The following is a 25,960-nucleotide window of genomic DNA, read 5'->3' as shown; positions in this document are numbered from 1 at the left end:
TGGCGACTCTACAGTACTCTCAGATTTCTAGTTTTAGTTTGGTCCGCTGGGTGGGTGTTGGTACTATTTCCTCAGAATGGGAACACAGAAGGAGAAGCAACAGGTTGGAGGCTGAGAAGCTATGAGGAGGGAATCAGGTGGAGTTACACTACAGAGAAGCATTCATTCAACAAATATCTGTTCAGCATCATTAACTACAAGGTGCTATGTTCTTTAGGGAGTGAGCAACAGATTGTAAGATAAGGGGAAGGAAATCCAAGAGCTTATTTAAATAGAGAGAGAATTACAGAGGGTAATATAGAAAAAATGAGAGAGAGTAACAAAGGAATGAGTATTAATGAGGATGAGAGTATGGAACTAGGATTTGAGAAGCATGAAGAAAGTAACTGACTTCAATAATCTAAACAGTTTGCTGACTGAAAATTGCTTCAGTGTGAATGAATTCTGAAGCCCCAGAGAGTTTCAGAGGCTGGTGAACTAAGTTCGTATCAAGTTTTCTTTTATAAAGCCTCTTGTGCCATCCTTCCTTTTTCATTGTCATTGCTATCACCAAAACTTGTTTTCTTCCTGTTCCTTTAATTTATGTGTATTTCACCTCCTTTTTGTTTGTATTTTTTATTTTAAAATATTTTTTCCCTGTCTGTATCAGATAAGCAAAAGAACACATTTTAAACATCACTCACAATCCCATCACTCAAAGATAAATACTGCTAGTGTTTTAGAGTAATTTTCCTTTTTTTCTTTTCTTTTCTTTTTTTGGAGACAGGGTCTCACTTCATCGCCCAGGCTGGAGTGCAGTGGCACAATCTCAGCTCATTGCAGCCTCCACTTCTTGGGCTCAGGTGATCCTCCCACCTCAGCCTCCCAAGTAGCAGGGACTACAGGCATGTACCACCATGCCTGGCTAATTTTTTTGTATGGACACAGGGTTTTACCATGTTACCCAGGCTGGTTTCAAACGCCTAAGCTCAAGCGATCCTCCTGCCTCGGCCTCCCAAAGTGCTGAGATTAAAGGCGTGAGCCACCGCGCCCGGCAGCTTGTGATATTTCTATACTGCTATTTAACTTTTTAATAAACCTGTATCTTAATTTTGCCAAATATTGCTTATGTAAATCAGCTTAGGTTAGCTGTGCAGCAGTAACAAACACCCTCGAAATCTCAGTGGCTTACAAAGACAGCAACAACAAAGACTTATTTCTCACTCATATTTCATGTTGGCTGTAGGTTAGCTGTGGATCAGCTTCATGTGCTCTTCACTTTGGGACGTAGTTTGAAGGATCAGCCTCTGTCTGGGACATGCTATTCTTTTAGTAGGGAGAAAAGAGCAATGATGGAAGTCATATGATGACTCTTAAAGCTTTTGCTGGAAAGTGTCGTCCAGCACTCCACTCATTATATAGACACATACTACTGAAGCAAATAACAGAATCAAGTTGTCATGTCAGTGGGTAAATAAGTATAATTCTTTCACATGGAGAGACACTGACTCATTGAGAGCAGGAATAAAATCCACCTCAGCTCTAAATTCCTGTGGATATGTATATTTTGCATGCTCTTTATATATCATCATTATAAGCCAGCTGAATTTTGTAAGGTAAAATTATTAAATAGATATATTTTTCTCACTGTCTTTCAAATCTACATGAATGTTATTCCCTTCTTCCCTTCTCTGACTCTGGATATTATCTGATGCAGATCTGAAAGTTTTTTTTTTTAATTCCGAGGTACTATCTGTCACACAGTTTCATCTTCATGACCTAAGAAGCTCAATTTCATCAAATCCCAAGCTTTAATCTCTCACTCAGTTTAAAGCTCCTTCTCTCTTCCATAGCTCTCAATCAGATCTACTTTTGGAGCTTTGCGGTGAGAGGGTCTGCTTTTCTCTACTTGTTCTACATCTTCCTCCAGTTGCTCTGTTTACTGATGCTGTATTGGTATAGGCCTGTAACAGGTGCTGGCTCCTTCTCTCCTAGACTGTTGCTGTTCACTGCAGGTTAGCTGTGGATCAGCTTCATGTGCTCTTGACTTTGGGACCTAGGTTAAAGGATCAGCCTCTTCTGGGACACACTATTCTTTTGGTAGGGAGGAAAGAGCAATGGTTTGAAGCAATGGTTTTAGTTGTTTGAAGACTCCCTGCCAGAATCTCCCACTACACAATTCCTTGATGTGGGCAAGCATCCTCCAGCTGACCCCACAACTGTTCCCACAGCTCCTGCTTCTGGCTTTACACCCCAGAGCCAGTTTCTCTTAGGGTCATCTTGTCAGGCAGACAGACCTCTAGAATGAAGATGCCTTAAGAAAGCTCACACAGGCCACCTACTGCAGTGTCCGGTCTGGTCCACTAGAAATACTCAGACTTTTACCACCACTGAATTCTGAAAATGCTTGCTCTTTCCACTATAGCCTTCACTCCTCACTCTATTATCAGGGGCAGCTCTTATCTTTAGTCTTATCTGGGAGCAAGTTAGTCTCTGTGTCCTCCAAACACCTGCAGAGATATGGCAAGCTCTCTGAAACGGTCTCTTAGAGCTCCTTATCTTACTAAAGCTGGGGGTGGGATAGAAAGATTTCAATGCATGGTATTCTAATAACTATTTCCAAAAGTGATTCTTATCCCCAACATTCCTCATCTCATCTATAGGCTGGAGGTGGGAGATGGACTTAGAGTCACAAAGAGTTTCATAACCTTTTAGCAGGTCCTAAACGCTGGATCAGCATGTCCTTTTGTTTACAACTTCAGAGAAGTAGCCAAAAGTAAGACAAAAGAAAATCATATATATTCAGAATATATATTTTCTGCCCATGACATATTTTACACAGTATCAGGCCTGTGTGAGAGATGGGAGAAGGTGATATATAGTTATTTTTATAAAACTTTACCTTTTTCTCCTAACTGAGATAGCTGCAGAAAATAATCCATTTTTTAAAAAAAGCAGACTCACGAAAATTTTAGTAAATTCTAGTATAGCAAGCTATACTAGAAAATTCAGAATTTTGATTTGAGAAGCATGAAAAAGATTATAATACTAAAGGAAAGCAGTTATAAAAACTTGACTGTCCCACTCATCCCTGGAAACTGACTATGACGACATGGGGGAAAAGTCTGCTTGGAACGATCTGGGAGTTCAGAACTCAGAGCCATTCCCCTGTTTAGTTCAACTTAGCTTTATCTATTATCCATCTTACAAGCAAAAGAAAGCAATGCAGAGGCTCAGGAGTAGTATTTTGAATCTTGGCTTTGAGCAAATGAAAAACACATCAAACAAGTTTGGCTTGTGATTCATTCCACAATTTAAGGCCACTGCCCTTTAATTTAATCCTTTGAATGCAACCATGTAGGTTTGCAACCTTGTATTTGAATAATGAGCCAACCCACCATGAAGGCTGAAGCCTATGTTTGGGACTACTTGCTGGCACCAGATAACACTGGGAGCTGTGACATCATGCTTCCAACAGTCTTAATTATAAGGGTCTTGGAATAGAAACAAATGGAACAGAAAATCAAAGCTGTTCTTAATTCACCACTAGAGAACAAATGACTGGCCACATCTGAATATGACAGAGGCTGTCTTTGTTGGAGATAAAGCCGTGGACATAACGACCAGCTATTGAAGACCAGCATACTTTAATGGATGATGTAGTTAATAATTGGAATTTTTTTCTAATATTTTATCGTGAAAGTTTAAACATTCCAAAAAGTAGATCAAATTTAGTGACTATTCATATATTCGCCACCTAGATTCTATAATGAACATTTTGCTGTATCTGCATTATTATATGCTACTCATCTGTTTATCCTTCTGTCCATCCATTGATCCATCTTATTTTTTTGTACTTCAAAGTAAGTTTCAGAAATCAGAATGTTTTACCACTATACCTCTAAATACTTCAGCATGCTTATCATTCTTTGTTCAATATTTATGGGTTTTTTTAGGTAAAATATACATACAGTGGAATGTACAAATCTTAAATGCACCATTTGATAAATGCAGGCTGGGTGCAGGGGCTCACCCCCATAATCTCAGAACCTTTGGGTCGGAGGATCACTTGAGGACAGGCGTTTGAGAGCAGTCTAGGCAACAGAGCAACCCATCTGTACAATAAGAAGAAATTAACCAGCATCTTGGCATGTGCCTATAGTCCTAGCTACTTGGGAGGCTGACATGGGAGGATGGCTTGAACCCAGGAGTTTGAGGTTGCAGTAAGCTACGATCATACCACTGCACTCTAGCCTGGATGACAGAGCAAGGCTCTATCTCTAAAAAAGTAAATTAAAAATGAAAATAAAAACAAATGCATATACGTGGGACTCTGAGTTTTAATCTCTGATTTAAATGACTATATTTTATTCTGAGGGCTACATATGCCACCTAATCAGAAGATTTTACTGATGTTCAGGGTATTTTTTTCCAAAGGCTTAAATATCAAAGACCACCAGAAAGATAGACTACAGGCTACCATTGCCTACTCAATTATCCCCTTTATTCATTAAGTAAACATAGCAGCAATAGCAAACTAGAAAATATGATGATGAAGATGATGTTGTTCACGGTGGCAACCAAAACATAAAAGTAGCTCAGAACAGGCCAGGCGCAGTGACTCATGCCTGTAATCCCAACACTTTGGGAGGCTGAGGTGGGCAGATCACTTGAGGTCAGGAGTTCGAGAGCAGCGTGGCCAACATAGTGAAACCTTGTCTCTACTAAAATATAAAAATTAGCCAGGCATGGTGGCGGGTGCCTGTAATGCCAGTTAATTGGGAGGCTGAGGCAGGAGAATCGCTTGAACTCAGGAGGTGGAGGTTGCAGTGAGCCGAGATGGTGACACTGCACTCCAGCCTGGGCGACAGAGCAAAACTCCCTCTCAAAAAAAAAAAAAAAGAAAAAAGAAAGAAAAAGAAAAGAAAAAATAGCTCAGAATAAGTTTACAAGAGAAACATGTAGCATAAAGAATATTATACATTTACTTCATGATAAAAGAAGGTTTTAATAATGTGAAAACAATACCATATTCCTCAGTAGAAAGTTTAATTGTAACAATACCAGTTCTCTTTAACTTAGTCTTAGGCTTAAGATCATTCCCACTGAAATATCAATGACATATACTAATGGGGATTTTTCTTTAAAATATGACAAAATGGTTATGAAATTTATGACAGAAAGACCTAAAAGAGAATAATAATAGAAGGCCTAACGCCTATTAAATAAGCACATGTGCAATAATCACAGCAAGAGATGATGGTGCTTGGAATAAAGAGGTAATAATGGAAGTGGCGAGAAGAGGCCAGATGCTAAACTTCTCAAAGGTAGAGAAAACAGAGTCTCATGAAGGATTGAATACACAGCATGAGAAAAGAAATAACTCAAGGGTGATATCAAGTTTTTGACCTGAGATATTTACTGAGATGTGGAAGACAGAGGAAGAGGTTACCAGGAGTTCAATTTTGTTCATTTTAAATTTCAGATGCCCCTTAAATGTCCAAGAGGAAATAAGAAATAGGCAATTGGGACCAGACATGGTGGCTCATGCCTGTAATCCCAGCACTTTGGGAGGCCAGGGCGGGTGGATCACTTAAGGACAGGAGTTCAAGACCACTCTGGGCAACACGACAAAATGCCATCTCTACCAAAAAAAAAAAAAAAATCCAAACCAAAACAAACCCCCAAAATTAGCCAGGTGTGGTGGCACATGCCTGTGGTCCCAACTACTCGAGAGGCTGAGGTGGGAGAATCACTTGAAGCTAAGAGACAGAGGTTGCTGTGAGCTGAGATAGCACCACTGCACTCCAGCCTGGGTGACAGAGTTAGAGACTGTCTCAAAAAAAAAAAAATGTAGGCAATTGGATGAGTATCTGGATCTGGAGTTCAGAGGACTGACAAGTCCCAAGTCTAGGCTAGATTTATAAATACAAAATAAGATCACCTAGGGAGTAACTGTAAAGAAAGAGAAGAGATCTGGAAGCTGACAGCATGGTAGACAAAGAGGGGTGTTGCACAGATTCCCCTTCAAGGAATAGCTTTTTACTCCTCCCTGTAGGCTGCTTCCAGCTATCTGCTACTTCCAGAGCTTACTCAACTGAGAGAGTCACTTCATCCAAGGTTTCACCCTTTCTGACATGATTGTATATTTAGAAAACCCCATCATCTCAGCCCAAAATCTCCTTAAGCTGATAAGCAATTTCAGCAAAGTCTCAGGATACAAAATCAATGTGCAAAAATCACAAGCATTCCTGTACACCAATAACAGACAGAGAGCCAAATCGTGAGTGAACTCCCATTCACAATTGCTACAAAGAGAATAAAATACCTAGGAATCCAACTTACAAGGGATGTGAAGGACCTTTTCAAGGAGAACTACAAACCACTGCTCAAATAAATAAGAGAGGACACAAACAAATGGAAAAACATTCCATCCTCATGGATATGAAGAATCAATATCGTGAAAATGGCCATACTGCCCAAAGTAATTTATAGATTCAATGCTATCCCCATCAAGCTATCCTTGACTTTCGTCACAGAATTGGAAAAGACTACTTTAAATTTCATATGGAACCAAAAAAGAGCCTGCATAGCCAAGACAATCCTAAGCAAAAAGAACAAAGCTGGAGGCATCACGCTACCTGACTTCAAACTATACTACAAGGCTACAGTAACAAAAACAGCATGGTACTGGTACCAAAACAGATATATAGACCAATGGAACAGAACGGAGGGCTGAGAAATAACGCCACACATCTACAACCATCTGATCTTTGACAAACCTGATGAAAACAAGAAATGGGGAAAGGATTCCCTATTTAATAAATGGTATTGGGAAAACTGGCTAGCCATATGCAGAAATCTGAAACTGGATCCCTTCCTTACACCTTATACAAAAATTAACTCAAGATGGATTAAAGACTTAAATGTAAGACCTAAAAACATAAAAACCCTAGAAGAAAACCTAGGCAATACCATTCAGGACATTGGCATGGGCAAAGACTTCATGACTAAAACACCAAAAGCAATGGCAACAAAAGCCAAAATTGACAAATAGGATCTAATTAAACTAAAGAGCTTCTGCACAGCAAAAGAAACCATCAACAGAGTGAACAGAAAACATACAGAATGGGAGAAAATTTTTTTGCAATCTATTCATGTGACAAAGGGCTAATATCCAGAATCTACAAAGAACTTAAACAAATTTACAAGAAAGAAACAAACAACCCCATCAAATGTGGGCAAATGATATGAACAGACACTTCTCAGAAGAAGACATTTATGCAGCCAACAAACATGTGAAAAAAAGCTCATCATCACTAGTCATTAGAGAAATGCAAATCAAAACCACATCTCACACCAGTTAGAATGGTGATCATTAAAAAGTCAGGAGACAACAGATGCTGGAGAGGATGTGGAGAAATGGGAATGCTTTTACACTGTTGGTGGGAGTGTAAATTAGTTCGACCATTGTGGAAGACAGTGTGGCAATTCCTCAAGGATCTAGAACTAGAAATACCATTTGACCCAGCAATCCCATTACTGGGTATATACCCAAAGGATTATAAATCATTCTACTATAAAGACACATGTACACGTATGTTTATTGCAGCACTGTTCACAATAGCAAAGACTTAGAACCAGCCCAAATGCCCATGAATGATAGACTGGATTAAGAAAATGTGGCACATTGGCCAGGCGCGGTGGCTCAAGCCTGTAATCCTGGCACTTTGGGAGGCCAAGGCAGGTGGATCACAAGGTCAGGAGATGGAGACCATCCTGGCTAACACGGTGAAACCCCGTCTCTACTAAAAATACAAAAAGAACTAGCCTGGCGTGGTGGCAGGCGCCTGTAGTCCCAGCTGCTCGGGAGGCTGAGGCAGGAGAATGGCGTGAACCTGGGAGGCGGAGCTTGCAGTGAGCTGAGATCGCGCCACTGCACTCTAGCCTGGGTGACAGAGCAAGACTCCGTCTCAAAAAAAAAAAAGAAAGAAAAGAAAATGTGGCACATATTCACCTATACACCATGGAATACTATGCAGCCATAAAAAAGGATGAGTTAATGTCCTTTGTAGGGACACGGATGACGCTGGAAACCATCATTCTCAGCAAACTAACAAGAACAGAAAACCAAACACTGCATATTCTCACTGATAAGCGGGAGTCGAACAATGAGAACACTTGGAAACAGGGAGGGGAACATCACACACCAGGGCCTGTTGAAGAGTCGGGGGCTAGGGGAGGGATAGCATTAGGAGAAATGCCTAATGTAGATGACGGGTTGATGGGTGCAGCAAACCACCATGGCACATGTGTACTTATGTAACAAACCTGCACGTTCTGCACATGTACACCACAACTTAAAATATAATAAAGAAAGAGGCAAAAAAAAAAAAAAAAAAAAAAAAACCTCAACCAACTGGCCAGACACGGTGGCTCACGCCTGTAATCCCAGCATTTTGGGAGGCCAAGGCAGGCAGACCATGAGCTCAGGAGTTCCAGACCAGCCTGACCAACATGGTGAAACCCTGGCTCTACTAAAAATACAAAAATTAGCTGGGCATGGTGGCGCATGCCTGTAATCCTAGCTACTCAGAGCTGAGGCAGGAGAATCGCTTGAACCCAGAAGGTGGAGGTTGCAGTGAGCCGAGATTGCGCCACTGCACTCCAGCCTGGGCAACAGAGCGAGACTCTGTCTCAAAAACAAACAAAAAAACAAAACTCAACCAACTATTTTTGCCCAGTTCCACTCCCATCAATGGTATGTGTTCCAGAATACCCACTGGGTAGAGCATAGCTTTGTTGGGCTGTCTTGCAGTTTAACTTCTCCCTCTGACCATTCCTGCTCTCACTCTTGCTTTCATAGCTATGATGTCTGATACATCTTGTACCCTAAACTCTGTCTCAGCATCTGCTTCCTGAGAACTAAACCTGTAACATATAACATGGGGTATACATGTATATGAATGTCACATTTTCTTTATCCTTTCATCCATCAGCCAATACTTAGGTTGTTTCCACAAGTTAGCCATTGTGAATAAAGCTGCAACAAACATGGGTCAGTACATATCTTTTTGAGATACTGATTTCATTTTCTGTGGATATATTCCCAGAAGTGGGATTGCTGGATCATAAGGTAGTTCTCTTTTTAATTTGTGGGAAACCTCCATACTGTCTTTCATAATGGCTGTGACAATTTACAATCCTATCAATGGCACATAAGATTCTCTTTTCTCCACATCTTTGCCAACACTTGTTTTTTTGCTTTTTGATAATAGCCATACTACTGAGTGTGAGATGATATCTTATTGTGGTTTTGCTTTGCATTTTCCTGATGATTAGTGATGTTGAGAATCTTTTCATATATCTGTTGGCCATTTGTATGTTTTCTTTGGAAAAATGTCCATTCAGGTGCTTTGCTCGTTTTTTTCATCTTTTAAAAAAATTTTTTTTTTAACTACTGAGTTGTATGCTCAGTAATTGCTCTGGCTAGGACTTTTAGAGTTATGTATGAGTTCCTTATATATTTTGAAAGTTAGCTCCCTATTAGATACATGGTTTGCAAATTTTTCTCCCATCCAATAGGTTGCCTTTTCATTTTATTAATTGTTTCTTTTGCTGTGAAGAAACTTTCTAGTTTGACGTAGTTTCATTAATTTATTTCTGCTTTTGTTGCCTATGCTTTTGGTGTTACATTCAAGAAATCATTGTCAAGACCAATGTGAAGAAGCTTTTCTTCTATGTTTTCATGTATGATTTTTATGGTTTCAAGTCTTATGATTAAGTTTTTAATTCATTTTGAATAGATTTTGTGTATGGTGTAATATAAAGGTCTGTTTCCTTCTTTTCATGTAGATATCTAGTTTTTCCAATATAATTTACTAAAGATTCTATCCTTTCTCCATTATATATTCCTGGTGCCTTTTTGAAAGACTAGTTGACGATGTAAGAGTGAGTTTACTTCTGGACTCACTATTCCTTTCCCTTGGCTTATGTGTCTGTTTTTACACCAGTGCTATAATGTTTTGATTACTATAGCCTTGTACTATAATTTGAAATCAATCCAAAATAAATAACCTCACTTTACAATTCAAGCAACTAAAAAAAGAACAAATTAATCCCAAATTTCACAGAAAGAAATAATAAAAATCATGTCTTTTAGGTCCTTCTAGTCTAATGTGTAGTACAAGTCTAAGGTTTCCTTATGTTTCTATCATATGATAGAATGATTTTTGAAAGTGGAATATTGGAGACCCCTACTATTCTTGTATTGCTGTTTATTTCTCTCTTAGTTCTTTAACATTTGCTTTATAAATTGAGGCATTCTGATGTTGAGTGCATATATATTTATAATTGCTATATCCTTTTGATAAATTGATCCCTTTATCATTACATAAAGACCTTCTTTGTCTCCTGTTACAGTTTTGACTTTATGTATATTTTGTCTCCTATAAGTATAGCTACCCCTGCTCTCTTTTGGTTTCTGCTTTCATGAAATATCTTTTTCCATTCTTTTATTTTCAGCCTATGTGTCCTTACAGCTAAAGTGAGTTTCTCATAGGCAGCATATAGTTGGGTCTTATTTTTAATCAGTTCGGCCACTTTATGTCTTCTGATTAGATAATTTAATCCATTTACATTTAAAATAATTGTTGATGAGTAAGTGCATACTATTGCCATCTTGTTTGTTGTCTTCTGACTGTCTTGTAGTTATTTTGTTTCTTCCTCTTTTGCTATTTTCCTTTGTGATTTGATTGGTTGTTTTTTTGGCTTGTTTTCGTTTTGTTTTTTGTAGTGATATGCTCTGATTTCATTCCCTTTATGTCTTAGGTATCTACTATAGGCTTTTGCTTTATTGTTACCATAAGGCTTACAGGAAACATAGTTATAACAGTCTATTTTAAGTTAATAAAAACTTAACTTCAATTAAATATAAAGACTCTACTCTTTATTCCCTCATTTTATGTTTTTGATGTTATAATTTACTTTTCATATTGCGAATCTGTTAAAAAAATTGTAGATATCATTATTTCTAAATACTTTTGTCTTTGTACTACTGTTAAAAAGGATTTACATACCACCATTACAGTTTTACAGTATTCCAAATGTGACTATATATTATCTTTGCCAGTGAATTTTACACTTCCATATATTTTCATATTGCTAATTAGTTTCCTTTTGTTTCAGCCTGAAGAACTCCTTTTATAAGGCAAGTCTAGTGGTAATGAGCTCCCTCAGCTTTTGTTTTTCTAAAAAAGACTTTATCCCTCCTTCATTTCTGAAGAACAGTTTGGCTAGATAAGTATTCTTGGTTGAAATTTTATCTTTTAACACTTCAAATATATTATTCCACTCTCCTGGCCTGCAAGGTTTCTGCTGAGAAATCCACTGATAGCCTTATGTGGGTTCCTCTGTATTTAAAGAGTCACTTTTCTCTCTTTCCAAAATTTTCTTTCTTTTCCTTCTTTCCTTCTTTCCTTCCCTTCCTTCCCTTCCTTCCTTCCCTCCCTCCCTGCCTCCTTTCTTTCTTTCTTCCTTCCCTCCCTCCCTGCCTCCCTGCTTCCTTTCTTTCTTTCTTTTCTTTTCTTTTATTTTCTCTTCTTATTTTTTCTTTTCCTTTCCTTTCCTTTCCTTTCTTTTCTTTCTTTCTTTACTTCTTTCTTTCATGATGGGGTCTCACTCTGTTACCCAAGTTGCAGTACAGTGGCATGACCTTGGCTCACTGCAACCTCTGCCTCCTGGCTCAAGCAATCCACCCACCTCAGCCCCCCAAGTAGGTGGAACCACATGTACATGCCACCATACCTGGCTAATTTTTTGTATTTTTGGTAGAGTTGGGATTTTGCCATGTTGCCCAGGCTGGTCCTGAACTCCTGAGCTCAGGCAATCCACCCACCTCAGCCTCTCTTTTTTTCCTTTGAGACAGAGTCTCACTATCTTGCCCATACTGGTCTCTAACTCCTAAGGTCAAGTGATCCTCCTGCCTCAGCCTCCCATGTAGCTATGACTATGGACACACGCCATCATGCCCAGCTAGCTTTCAATTCTTTTGTTTGCCTTCAGCTTTTGACAATTTAAGTAGTGTGTCTTGGTGAAGTTCTCTTTGAGTTATACCTGAATGGGAACCTTTGAGCTTCATGGCTGTGGATATCCATATCTCTCCAAAGATTTAGGAAGTTTTCAGTGATTTTTTTTTCTTCCTTCCTTCCTTTTTTTCTTTTTTTTTTTTTGAGACAGAGTCTCGCTCTGTTGCCCAGGCTGGAGTGCAGTGGCGCAATCTCGGCTCACTGCAAGCTCCGCCTCCCGGGTTAATGCCATTCTCCTGCCTCAGCCTCCCAAGTAGCTGGGACTACAGGCACCCACCACCACGCCCAGCTAATTTTTGTATTTTTACTAGAGACGGGGTTTCACCGTGTTAGCCAGGATGGTCTTGATCTCCTGACCTCGTGATCTGCCTGCCTCGGCCTCCCAAAGTGCTGGGATTACAGGCATGAGCCACTGTGCCCGGCCCCTTCCTTCCTTCTTTTCTTCCTTCCTTCTTTCCTTCCTTCCCTCGCTCCCTCCCTCCTTCCTTCCTTTCTCTCTCTCTCTCTCTTTCTTTTGTTCATTTGTTCATTCATTTTTTTTCTTTTTTTGATATGGGGTCTTGTAATGTTGCCCAGGGTGGTCTCAGCCTCCTGGCCTCAAGCAATCCTCCCACCCCATACTCCTGAGCAGCTGGGATTACAGGCATGTGCCACAACACCCAGCTAGTGATTTTTTCTCCCTCCCTTCTTCCCTCCTTCTCTTTTTCTTTCCTTTTTTCTTTTCTTTCTCTTTCTTTCCTTCCTTCCTTCCTTCCTATTTCCTTCCTTCCTCTCTCTTTCTTTCTCTTTCTTTCTTTCTTCCTTTCTTCTTTCTTTCTTCTTCAGCTAAGACAGCAGAAGAAGTGATTTATTGTATGCTTGTTACACTTGGCCACAAGTGAACACAGAAATAGTTCAGAATGCCACAGGTCCAGGGAAAAGGATCAATATGGACTGTTTTGGTTATGAGCTAGGTGGGTCTCCAAGGTAGTTTTGGTGATCACATGGCAATGGAAGTTCTAGATCCATTGAGACAAGCTCTAGGCAGTAGCATGAAGTCCAACAACTTGTACTAGCATCCCCAGCCTCTAGCATTCCATGTTTCTGTTCCTGTGGCCTCCATGGGTGCACAAGCTAGTGGATTACTTGGACCTCTTGTAGGGAAAAGAAAGAGAGATCAAAATAGAATTTCTTATGTCTTCCTTTTCTACATAGACTTCTACATAGATCAGACTGTTACTGTGTGTATGTAGAAAAGGAAGACATAAGAAACTCCATTTTTATCTCTTTCTTTTCCCTACACCTCTGCCTCATCTTTCTTCTTTTGCACTTCAGCCTGTGCATTCACTTCTTCCTCCATTTGGTTTTCATGGCACAGAGGTTTCCAAGATGATAGTGTTAAGGCTGGGAGCTGCCGATTATTTCTTTAAATAAGCTTTTCCTCCTTTCCTCTCTCTTCTCATTCTGGGACCCCTATAATTCATATATTATTTTGCTTAATGGAGTCCCATAAGTCCTAAAGACTTTCTTCACTTTTTTATTCTTTTTTTTTTTTTTTGAGACTGGATAATTTCAAAAGACTTGTGCTTGAGTTCATAGATTCTTCTGTTTGATTGAGTCTGCTGTTGAAGCTCTTTATTGCATTTTTTATTTCAATCATTGTATTCCTCAGTTCTAGGATTTCTGTTTGATTCTTTTTTTATGATTTTCATCTCTCTGTTGAACTAATTTTGTTATGGTATTGTTTTCCTCAATTTCACTTAGTTGTCTATCTGTGTTCTCTTATATCTTGTTGAGCTTCCTTAAAAATAATTAACCTAAATTCCTTTTCGGGCACTTTGTAGCTCTTCATTTCTTTGGAGTTGGTTACTAGAAATTTTTTGTGTTCCTTTGGTGGCATCATGTTCCCTTGTCTTTTTGAGTTTCTTGAGGCCTTGTATTGATGTGTGCACAGTTGAGGGAGCCATCACTTCTTCTAGGCTTTATAGACTGTTTTCAGTGGAAACAGTCTTTTAACTGTGGGTGAATGTGAGAGCATCAGCTGGATGAGGTGTGGCAGCTATCATTCTGGGGAGGACACAGTGGCATAGTCTCCCTGAAACTCCATAAGCTGAAGTCTCTGTTGGCAAAGATATTAAGAGTTCTCAGCAGCCTAGGCTGCAGGTATCTGCAGTGGTGACAGTAGCCCCAGCTGTGGCAGCAAAGGATGTTGTGGACTTCAGTGTCAAAAGCTGCTGGGGTCCCTCTGGTTTCTTTTTACCTTGAGGGGGCAAAGACCTAACTGAAGGGATCTTTCTTGACATCAGGTTTGGCATGCAGGCACATAGGCAGCCACAGCAACACTGGGTTTCAGGGCAGAGGTGCTCAGAATGGCTGCAGAGACAGGGTTCTGGGCACAAGGGCATGTGGAATTAACATGGAGCCTAGGTCCTGGGGCATGGACATGCTTGCTACAGTGATGGTGCTGGTGTACTAGGCTTGGGTATGTACCAGTTGCCCATACTGCTAGGTTCCAGGTCTCTGGGGTACACTGCAGCTTCTTGGGCTCCAGGGTATGTGACACAGTGGCAACTCAGGTCTCAAGGAGGTACCAGGGCTGCTCGGGCCCTGGGGAAACGGCACAGCAGCAGCATGACTCTGGGTGTGGTGGAGCATACTGGCAAGTCTGGCACTGGCACTAGGGTTTGGCATGCAGCACAGCAGCAGCTCCAGCCTCATGGATGGTGTAGTATCACAGTAGCTCAGATCTTGGGGTGGGGATGCAGTGGTTGCTCCTTTCCTAGGGGAAGCACAGTGGCATGGACTTTGGGCAGCTTGATCAAGTGGGTTCAGCATCTGTGAAGACTGTGAGGTCCTTCCTGGTGAAGGCTACAGGTGTCTGCAATGGTAATGAGGGCTGCTAGAGTTTTCTTGCTCTCCTTTTTCCCACAAAGGGAAGAGATAAATCTCTCAGAGAGTATCACTCTTGGTGCCTCAAAACTCTGGGAGATGAGAGCCCAGGTAAAATATTTTCTTACACTTTTCTACTTTGTGCTTCACATGGTTTCTGCTATTTCTTCATTGTACTCCAAAGTTCTCCTAGAACTATTTTAATTAGTGTGTAGATGTTTATTTCTTTATTTGTTATTTTTGCTGTTTCCATGGGGCAGACAGGTATGGAAACCTTCTAATTCTCTATCTTGATGTCACTTCAGATCTCCTAGATATTAGATTGATACCTAGCTGTTTGAATAAACATGACATTTCACAATTTCTCTTAAAGTTAGGAATGGTGATGTAACCAATTTCTGCCCAATAATATGCCAGCAACTGCTTCAGAGAACCTTCCTTTACAAAAATAGCTTGGTAAAATCTTTGCCCCTTCCTGTCCCTTCCATCCTGCAGCTTGAAACATGTCTGGGATGGCTACAACTCCATTTTGGACCAGGAAGACAAGGGACCTAACTTAGAAATGGTGGAGGAGAAAGCTGCAGTCAGCTTGGGGTCCAGAGGATGGTATGGCCTCTATACCAGCTCCGGAATGCTTCCATATGGACTTTTACAAGAAAGAAAAATAACTGTCACTAATTTTTGTGTCTTTGTCATTCCTGGGACAACCTAATGCTAAATAATATATCTACCCTAAGCCTTCTCTACTCCCCTAGGTTTGACCATTTCCTCTTTGTGATCCTTCTGCTCTTTGTTCATGATTCTATCATAGCACCTTCCATAATGTATTGTCATAACTTATGCACCTCACATGTAGGCACATAATTTGACTGACTTTGTTGAAACCTGTGAATAGATTTCAGCCTGTTAATTTGAACCTCTATTCTCTTATGTATTATTGTAATTTAAAAATTTTTTATTCTTCTAATTAGATTGCAAGCTCTTTGAGCACAGGAACCTTTTCTTATTCATCTTTGTAAAATGTCCCTTTCGTTCTTCCTTATATTCTCTATTTCTATGCTGAGAATTTCCGTCTATTTGTTTCAAGAGTGTTTACCCTTGCTTCTTAGAGAATTTTTATAATAGCTGCTTTAAAAACTGTCAGATAATTCTAACGTATGTGTTATTCTGTTGTTGGCATCCATTGATCGTCTTTTTTCATACGAGTTGAGATTGTACTTATTCTTCCAATGCTGTTATTTTGGGTTGTGCCTGGACATTTTGAATATCATAAGGCTCTTAGCCTGTGATGGTTAATTTTAGGTGTCAGTTTAACTGGTTTAAGGAATACCTAGAGAAGTGATAAAGCATTATTTTTGAGTGTGTCTGTAAGGGTGTTTCCAAAGGAGATTGGCATGTGCATCTGAGTGGACTCAGTGGGGAAGATCCACCCTCAAAGTAGGTAGGCACCATGCAATTGGCCGGGGGCTTAGCTAGAACAAAAACAAAGGAAAGGCAGGTTGGTCTCTCTCTCCCTCTCCCTCGGAACTGGGATACACTCTTTTTCTCTTTGGACATCAGAAATTCAGTTTTTTTGGCCTTTGGACAACAGGACTTATACTAGTAGCCCTCCAGGTTCTCAAGATTTTAGATTTGTACTGAGTCATGCTACTGACATTCCAGGGTCTCCAGCTTGCAGACGGCCTGTCATGGAATTTCTTGGCCTCTATAATCACATAGGCCAACTCCCCTAATGAATCCCCTCTCATATATGTCTCTATCTATCGATCTACCTACTTACCTACCTATCTGTCTATTTTCTATCGCTTCTATCTCTCTGAAGAATCCTAACTACCACAGGGCCTTTTTGAAATCCTATGAAGGAAGCTGATATTTTTGTTTGAACAGACAATTGACCTGGCTGCATGTTTTGATTGTACTTCTGAGTTTGGCACTGTCTTGAGTTCAGGTTAGGGGATATTGGAGGGAAAAAATACGAAAGTCATTGCCAGTTTAAAGATACTTCAAATTCTAATCTTCTCCAGTACATCTGCTATCTTTATTTTTCAGAGTCTGAAAATAGCTGTTCCACGCATTCTGTCTAGGTTTTATACTTACATTCAGTGGGTGAAATATAATGAATTTTGCTTACTCCATCTTACCCAGAACTAAAACTTACTAAGTCATTTTTAAAAACATATGTCCTCAATTTCTGTAGAGGTTAAAAAGAAGAAATGGCCATACAAATAATGATTCTGAGTTTCTAGTACAGTCCTTAAGATGTATCTTGATACATTATAGGGTTTAAAGTGTTGTATGCAAAGCAGTTGGGAAATGTGGAAAGTGCATAAACCTTGGAATTAGACAGTCCTAGCTACATTTCATAGAAATAGAAAATAGATTAATATGATACACTCTGAGAGAATTAAATCATATCATGTATGACAATTCTCCAGCATACATAAGGTAGAAAATAAATGTTAATTTCACCTCCTTTTAGAATTTAGTATCAGGAAAAGATTGCCTGCAGAAATAGCATATTTCTTTTAATTTTTTTTAATTAAACATTTTTTTTAGAGATAGGGTCTCACTTTGTCACCCAGGCTAGAATAGAGTGGCAGAATCATACCTCACTGTAGCCTCAGACTCCTGCGCTCAAGTGATCCTTCCACTTCAGCCCCCTGAGCAGCTGAGACTATAGACATGTACAACCATGCCCAGCTAATTTTTTATTTTTATTTTTGTAGAGACGGGGTCTTGCTTTGTTGCCCAGGCTGGTCTTGAACTCCCCTGGCTTCAAACAATCCTCCTCCTCAGTCTCCCAAAATGCTGAGACCATTGCATTGATGTTATAGTAAGAATTATGCAACTTGTATTTCTTTGTGTGTGTTAGTTGACTGGAGGCTCAGAGATAAGCGTAATGAGAAACCAGTATGTGTTTCATTTGTGGAATTGATATATTTTATTCTATTCTACATAGCATTTTATTTTCCATTTTTTATTTTGATAAACAAATTGTATAACATGACATTTGTGGTAAAACTATGCCTTTTAATTGATATGGTATTTATAAAAGTTTTATGTTTCTGAACTGAAAATTCACAGTGATTTTCTGATAAAATAAATAATTTCAAATTAAAATAGAGGTAGTTATTTTATTACATATATATATATATATATATATATTTTTTTTTTTTTTTTGGATGCAGGATCTCACTGTGTCACCCAGGCTGGAGTGCAGTGATGCCATCTTGGCTTATTGCAGTCTCAACCTCCCAGATTCAAGCGATCCTCCTGCGTCAGTCGCCCAAGTAGCTGGGACTACAGACACGCACCACCATGCCTGGCAAATGTTTTGTATTTTTGGTTGAGATGGGGTTTCACCATATTGCCCAGGCTGGTCTCGAACTCCTGAGCTCAAGCGATCTGGCTCTCAGCCTCCCAAAGTGCTAAGATTACAGGCCTGAACCGCCATGCATGGCCAAGACAGGTATTTTAGAGTCACGAACACTTGGTCATAAAATAATCACCTCTTATAACTGAAACCTATACTTCATAGTTAGAGCATTTTCGATTTCAAATCTAGCATTGTTCCTATTGTCAACTTCAAAATCACACAGTGTATAAATTTTAAAAAGAGAGCTTTATATCTTAAGAAGGGGATCACAACCTATAGGCAGGAAGTGTAAGCCTCTGGTTGAAGCTGGAAGCAGGTACTTCCAAGGAGGAGGGATTGGAATAGGAACTTATGCTGAAAGAGTTGGCTAAGCAGACATATTCAACAGGTTACAGCAGGAGCTATGAATATTCATGAAGGGGGTCCTAAACATGCATACTGAAAAAACACACATGTTACTTGCATCCCATGTTCACTGTGGGGTGGAGGACTTAACATTTAAATGCATTACAGTTAGGTCCTGTATGTCAAAAGATGAAGCAGGGACTCAAAGGCTCACAAATGTGCAGCCTCTCTAAATTTATCAGAACCAGTCCATGGTCAGTAGTCTTATCAGGAGAAGGTTACGGAAATCACTCTTTTGTCCAATCAAAGCTGTAGTGATGGCTTTTGGAACAGGAGGATCAGTTCTTCAGTGTCTGTCAGTGGATGAGCTGCAAGTGAATTTTTTTTTTTTTTTTTTTTTGAGACAGAGTACTACTCTGTTGCCCAGGTTGGAGCACAGTGGTGTGATCTCTGCTCACTGCAACCTCTGCCTCCTGAGTTCAAGTGATTCTCCCACCTCAGCCTCCTGAGTAACTGGGACTACAGGCATGCACCACCACACCCAGCTAATTTTTGTATTTTTTGGTAGAGATGGGGTTTCACCATGTTGGGCAGGCTGGTCTCAAATCCTGACCTCAAGTGATCTGCCCGCCTTGGCCTCCCAAAGTGCTGGGATTACAGGTGTGAGCCAACGCACCTGGCCAAGCCGCAAGTGTTTTAATATTGCTGATCTTGAGGCCAGTGCTTGTTTAGCTGCTAGAGAAAAACAAACAAACAAACAAACAAAAAACCTTGTGGCAGTTAGAACATAGTTTATTTTTTAAGTATAGGAGTGCATGCTTAACCTTTGCTTGGCATGGTTTTAGGTCTTATTTATAATTTCATATCTTATTGCTACTGTTTTGTCAGTCTTATGATCTCTATTTTAACATTAATGTTGGTCAGTTGTTGGATCTAAACTGCAAAAGGGAGGGGGTCTGACCTGCCATGCTGCCATGGCTGGGAACTCAGTTTTTAAGGTTTCTCCGGGGTTCCCTTCGCCAAGAGGGAGTCTGTTTAGTCAGTTGAAGGACTTAGGATTTTATTTTTAGTTCTCACCATGTATGACCCACTTTAAAACATTCAATTTTGGGGGCTTATAACACTTGAAGAAGATTTCTCTAACAAAATAAGATGATATGATAAGACTATGATTGTATAATCTTTCTTCCTCCAAATTTTATTGGCATATTCATTGCAGTGAACAGTATGCCTTTCTTTGTTAAACACTGGTAGGAACTGGCTTATTAAATATTCTATATTTTGCTTTCCAAGTCTAAAGACATTCATAGTAAGCACATTTTGCACTAAATGACTCTTATTTAAAATGGACTTGGTTAGATTTTGAAATAATGAAATGTCCCATGCTTTGGATGAAAGCTTTCTCTGTCTGAAATTTTCCTTAGAAGAGGCATTTTTGAATAGAAGTGTTGTCTAATTACAGGCCCAATTTCTCCAGCTTGGTTTATGCCAATATGTTTTTGAGAGAAGTTTACGATTATTTTGTGAGGCCCGATGTTTAAACAGTTTTGGTTTTATTCTTCTAATTTGCAAGCACAGGCTCACCATTCACAGGGCAAGACAACTTTGTAATTATTGATTTAAAGCTGTTTCTTAAGCGTTAGGTTTTCCCTAGTAATGCAGCTCACAGCAGTGCAGCAATTTGTGTGTCTACTCAGCTTGCTGGAATTGGGGCAAAACTTTTGTTTTTAAAAATGGGCTGGCCAGTGTCAACCTCCTCAGATTCTCTCTTTGGGCTTCACTGTGCTTGCACTCTGTCACATCAGTGAAACAGGATCAAAACTTGTCCTATGTCACCAGGAGCTCCTCTTGAAATTCCTTTGGAATCATATGGTGGCTCATTGGTTTACTGTAAGAGTTGTCAGGGATATTCTTGTTTTCTTTTTGTATTTGCATATTCTTATTTAGCTGAAAGATAAATAAGACTGCAACTTTAGGCACAGGTGAATGAAAATAGCTAGAAATTGGAAAAGCTAGGTTAAGAGCTCCTGAAATAAATATCACAATAGTAAGCTGGAGAACAATGCAAAATTAGCAAAGAAATGTCCACATAATACGGGATTTATTAAGCAAATAAACTCATGATTATTTTTAAAATTTTAACAGAAGAATGACTTGAAGAATATTTACAATTACTGGAGGAAAGGCAAATTACAGAACATGCATCTTTTACTTTTTTTTTTTTTTTTTTTTGAGACAGAGTCTCACCCTCTCGCCCAAGCTGGAGTGCAGTGGCACTATCTCGGCTCACTGCAACCTCTGCCTCCCACGTCAAGCAATTCTCTGCCTCAGCCTCCCGAGTAGCTGGGGTTATAGGCACACGCCACCACAACTGTCTAATTTTTGTATTTTCAGTAGAGACAGGGTTTCACCATCTTGGCCAGGTTGGTCTTGAACTACTGACCTCGTGATCCACCTGCCTCGGCCTCCCAAAGTGCTGGGATACTGACTTTTTGTTGTTGTTTTGTTTTGTTTTGAGACAGAGTCTCACTGTCACTCAGGCTGGAGTGCAGTGGCACATTCTTGGCTCACTGCAACCTTCACCTCCTGGGTTCAAATGATTCTCCTGCCTCAGCCTCCTGAGTAGCTGCGACTACAGGGGCCTGCCACCATGCCTGGTTAATTTTGTATTTTTAGTAGAGATGGAGTTTCACCATGTTTGTCAGGCTGGTCTTGAACTCCTGAGCTCAAGTAAGCCACCCGCCTCGGCCTCCCAAAGTGCTGGGATTCCAGGCATGAGCTATCATGCCCAGCTGACACTGAGTTTTATGTATTGCAAGACAGTGCAATTCGGAGGTTAAGAGGAGAAAAATACACTCCACCTAGCACTGGTCAAAGTATTACCAGAGAAGTATATCCTGCTTTATGTTTCATAACTTAAGGCATTTACATGTCCAGGCATTTTACAAAGCTAATTAAATATTGCCAGATATATTACCCAAATGGAAATAAGCAAAATAAATACTGGGTTGACATACAGTACAGGGCTAGTCTTGACTTTCTATTTACAAGCTATTTCTTAATTCTGTAGGGGCAGAGACTAACTTATAGGTACAATTGAGTTCATTATTCATAGTAGTTATGTTCTATAAAGTTGCCATGGGCCGGGCGCAGTGGCTCACACCTATAATCCCAGCACTTTGGGAGGCCGAGGCGGGCGGATCACGAGGTCAGGAGATGGAGACCATCCTGGCTAACACGGTGAAACCTCGTCTCTACTAAAAATACAAAAAGAACTAGCCGGGTGTGGTGGCAGGTGCCTGTAGTCCCAGTGACTTGGGAGGCTGAGGCAGGAGAATGGCGTGATCCCGGGAGGCGGAGCTTGCAGTGAGCAGAGATTGTTCCACTGCACTCCAGCCTGGGCAACAGAGCGAGACTCCGTCTCAAAAAAAAACAACGAAAAAAAAGTTGCCATGAACACTGAATTAGCAAATACTGAATCATTTCTTCTATGGCAAATATAAGTCTCAAGATACAAAATTTTTGTCAACTGATCAACATATAACCTTGTTTCATGTGTGTTTCTGTTTGAAGACACACACACACACACACACACACACATATAGCTATATATATTAGATATAGTTGATATAGTTGATTGATTAACATTGAACTCATGACCAGCAGTACTATAACTAATGTCGGAAGAAAATTTATCTAACACACATGTTTTCTTTTGAATGCACATCACAGATTTCCTGCACTTAGGAACACTAAACAACCCTTCAGCACTATGCCTAAGGGCCATTTAAAAACAATGAAATCACCAACAAAAAGCACAAAAATGCAAAAAAAAAAAATGGCACTATACAGATGGGAAAGGGACATTTGGTTACAGTACGAGAGCTGAAACAGAAAGGTAGTGTCACCTCTTTGAAACTCAATTATGAATTGGCACATCAGGCAATTCAAATTTTTCGCTGCTGTGCGCATGGCTTCAAAGGAGCACGAAAGTGTCTTGAGTATTAATTTGGGGGTTACAAATAAACTGTAGTGAGTAAGCAAATTCACAGATATGGGATCTGTAAATAATAAGAATTGACTGCATTTGTCCAGTAGGGATACAAATAATTTTTATCTGGAGGAACAGAACCTGAAGGGTCATATATTTGGCCCTGCTAGAGGGTTAACCAATTCTAAATCTTAGGTCGAAATCAATTTGTTTGCCTATATAAGTCTAGTTTCTCAACTACTCTGAACTGGTTTTAACATCTCACAGATTCCCTCATTAATTGAGGAATACTATTGATATGTACTCATTTTATATTTTTCTGAGAGTCATGTTTTTCACAATTTGAAATGTGTACTTTATAAATTTTCAGAGATCAAGACGCTGAGACAACGTGCCCATAACTACTAAATGAGGAGGTTGAACTAAAAAAGTTCTAATGTCCTTTTTTGAGCTCTAGATTCTGCAATTGTAGGAGACTAAACAGCTTTGAGAGGGAATGGGTAGAGGATGATTCAAAATTATTTAAACTATATTGATTGTAATAAAATTTGTCAAATATTTTGACTTTAATTAATTAACATATTCTAGCCTCAATCTATCTAGCCTGATACTACTATTAGGAGAGTATCAGAAAAGAAAAAACTCTCTTAAAATCAAAATAGAAATAAGCCATCTAAATAATCTACAGAGAGTAAAACAAGATTATTTAAATCATTATCTGGTAAGAGATAAAAATTTTGTCCAGTCTTAACAGTGGTTATATTTAGAATCAAGAGAAACAACTGTCTTTTTGTCACAGATTTTTTTGCCTTTTGTGATTTCAATGATTGCTTCATCAAGTAAATCTACTATATAGTCCCCCACTGAATTGAAGGAGGGAAATGAAATTATGCTGATGGTTTCTTTCTTTTTTTCTTTTAAGCTTTTATTGCCAGGCAACTTAGAGTGAAATTTGAGGCTCAGCTATAATAACTATATTACACAGTTTTTCAAGACCTGTGCCTTTATGGGCCTTTCCCCTGTCCTGATCTTATTATTGATACTATTTATTTATAATATAAACTGAGTGATATAAATTTATTTATAAAATAGTATATATATAGCTTAATTATAAGTTCACTATGATTTTTAAATAATTTTCTCAGTCCTGGGTTTTAAATTCCTATTTCTATTTTACTCTTTTACTATACATGTCTTTTGTGGTCAGCTATGTAAGTCAAGCATTAGAAGGGAAAAAATATTCTACTCCTTTGTGGAAGGAGGCAGGGTATACACAGGAAAAACAGACAAATAAAGGAAATAAAGAAAAAAATAATTAAATTTTCCTTTAGATAGAAAGGAAATGAGCCATTGTTGTCCGGAAGGCAGAACAAAATGACTACGACTTCTTACATATGAGGCCATCATGGTTTTATTATCATAAATCAGAGTGACCTCAGACAACTGGCGCAATGGATTATTGCTAGAAGAAAGGCTTCAGGTCAACAATTTCTCATACCCATCATGATGAAGGAGAGAAATTGTAAAAGTTCCCACTACCTTTTATGGGGAGAAAAGTAAAACACCCTATTTCTCAGGGCTGACTTCATATTCTGAGACCAGAAAAGTCATACCAAAAAATTAAGACTTTTCCACCTGCCGTATGTGACCCATACCACCTCCCTCACCTCAAAAGAGAGAGTCATGAAAAGCCTTGGAATAATGCCAAAATTATTCAAAGCTATAAATTATTTTAATTTTGAACTGCAGTAGTGAAGATTAACTGCAGTGTGATGACAGGCAGTAGAGGTGGCTCTACCCTTCAAAACAGTGGGAATAATTAGCGTCTTAGTAGAGAGGAACTACAGCCTCAATGTCCCAAGGCATTAGTGGGGGCAGGGAATTATGAGATGGAAGGAAAGAGGGATTCTATCTTTTACAAAATAAATGTTTTATACAAAATGAAATCATGTTTTCATATTTCAAAAGCAGAATTGCTATTTTTTAGAAAATTTTGAAAAATTTAACAAAGTTCACAGATGAAAATAATAACCGCTTGCGTCATCACCACTCAAGAGAGAACCCACCCTAATATTTTACTCTAAGTACTTTATGAGCCTCTAGTCTTCTAATCTTCGCTGATGTATGCCTATCTTCCCTCTCTAAGGATCTATGGCATTGCAAAAAGGTCATTTAAATAGGGAACCATAATTTCACAGAAAACAATGAGTAAACATTTGATTGAAACTTGATTTTTAAAAGAAGCAGGCCAGGTGTGGTGGTTCACGCCTGCAATGCCAAGCACTTTGGCAAACTGAGGTGAAAGGATTGCTTGAGTTCAAGACCAGCCTGGACAACATGGCCAAACCCCGTCTCTACAAAAAACACAAAAATTAGCCAGGTGTGGTGGTGCACACCTGTTGTCCCAGCTACTGGGGAGGCTGAGCCGGGAGGATTGTTTGAGCCAGGGAGGTAGATGCTATATTGAGCTGTGATTGTGTCACTGCACTCCAGCCTAGGTGATAGAGCGAGACCCTGTCTCAGCAAAATGAAAAAAAATTAAATATAAATAAATAAAATAAGAAACTTACAAAAATAAATTTATTTCATGTTGTGTTGAGCAAAATTTAGGTTGTAGTTGAAACTATGCACTAAGTCTCAGAGTGAATCACGTCGACTTTGTTTTGGAGCAGTTGATTGAGCAAAATATATTTGACATTTAAACAGTGTGATAGAAAAGACAGTGCATCAATTTATTAATTAAATCATCCTTTTTAAAACTACCTATTATTTTATGATTTTCATCTAATTTCTTTTATTTAGTTTGGGGCTGAGCACAGTGGTTCACCCCTATAATCCTAGCACTTTGGGAGGCTGAGGCAGGAGGATCACTTGAGCTTAGGAATTCAAGACCCACCTGGGCAATATAGTGAGACCTTGTCTCTAAAACAATTAAAAAATTGAAACAAAAGTTTTTTAAAAAAGAAGCTTAGCTATGGGCATGGTGGCTCATGTCTGTAATCTCAACACTTTGGGAGGCTGAGGCAGAAGGATTGCTTGAGTCCAGGAGGTAGAGGCTGAAGTGAGCTCTGATCACAATGCTGCACTCTAGCCTGGGTGACAGTGACCCTGTCTCAAAAAGAAAAAAAGTTTAACTTTGCCAGGCGCTCATTAGCAATGACTTTGGCTGTCTTTGAAAAACTAGGAGGAAGATAAGATACTTTCTTTCTCAGGATTAATTTTATTTACATCCATGGAGCTCATGGAATTCTTGTGTCTTTCAGAAGATCTACAACTTTAGTTTGAAATCAGTTTGCATTGAGTCCTGATTATTTT

Source organism: Pan troglodytes, chromosome 2 (genome assembly GCF_028858775.2).
Source record: "Pan troglodytes isolate AG18354 chromosome 2, NHGRI_mPanTro3-v2.0_pri, whole genome shotgun sequence".
In the NCBI taxonomy this organism is placed as follows: Eukaryota; Metazoa; Chordata; class Mammalia; order Primates; family Hominidae; genus Pan; species Pan troglodytes.
This window is presented reverse-complemented; position numbering follows the sequence as displayed.